Genomic DNA, 1,174 nt, shown 5'->3' on the forward strand with positions numbered 1-1,174 from the left:
TTATGTATGAGGTGTTTGCGTCCTGTCGATAACCCAAAAGGAAGCCGTAACACCTAAATCTGCTTTTTTGTCACCACGGCATAAAAAATACAAGCTATAAATACAAAAATATCTCAACAAAACTTACAATAGTAAGTTATATCCTGAATATGTACTTTATATTCCAAATTGGTAGAAACAACAGAATAATTTTGGAAAGTTGAGGCCCCAGGGGCAAAGAACATAGAAAATTGCCAACACTGGGTCATAAAACAAATAATTTAACTTGCTATGATTTTATAATTTTTAAGTTCTTGATATAGAAAACAATAACAATGCTTTGAAGTTATGCAAAAATCAGATGTTAAATGTAGTAGTCATCTTTAAAACATTTTAAGTGAATTAATATCTCAGACTGGTATCTGCATACATACAACTATTGCAAATATGGCTTTGTTTGAACACTTCTAGTATATTTATCAGGTAAATTTTGTAAGATATATGGTTACAGATGATACTGTTGGGTCAAGAATTCTAAATTGACCATTTGAGGTAGAAAATGTGAACTTTAATTGACAAATATGCATACAGTAAGATGTGGACTGGAGACAGAGGCAGGATTGGATACTTTAATACAATCTCGAATGTTGTAATGATTGACTGCTAAACATTACATTTATAGTATTCTGATGCTATCAATATGTTATCAAAACAGTTTAAAACAGGTTCTAAACATTTCATATCAGAAAATATGCAAATAGGGCAAGCTGGCAATAATTAAAATCTTGTTTTCAAATTCTTTTAAAAATTGAAACAGGGGAGGGGGTATAAAATGTTCAGTAAAAAAACTTAGAAAATACACAGTGATTTCTTTAAGGCTACATTTCTGATAAATGAGTGTTAATGTAAGAAAAACTGATTTTAGAGAGTTTTCTTTTAGAATAAATGTTTGTATAGGTTACACTTTGTAAATACAGCTGTTTCTTAAACCACGTCTCTTTTGTGGAGATCTAGAATATTCATAGAAAATTAATTTTGTTTACATACTGGTTCCCAGATATGCTCCCTGTGTTCCATCTCATAGAGACATAACTTGGGAATGTTACCAGTAAATAAACCTAAATATTTACTGCAGGGTTTGTAAATAAGGGTTTGCAGGGTCTGACTGTAAACGTTCATATCAACAGTAATCTAT

This window comes from Mytilus edulis, chromosome 8, assembly GCF_963676685.1.
Source record: "Mytilus edulis chromosome 8, xbMytEdul2.2, whole genome shotgun sequence".
Classification (NCBI taxonomy): domain Eukaryota; kingdom Metazoa; phylum Mollusca; class Bivalvia; order Mytilida; family Mytilidae; genus Mytilus; species Mytilus edulis.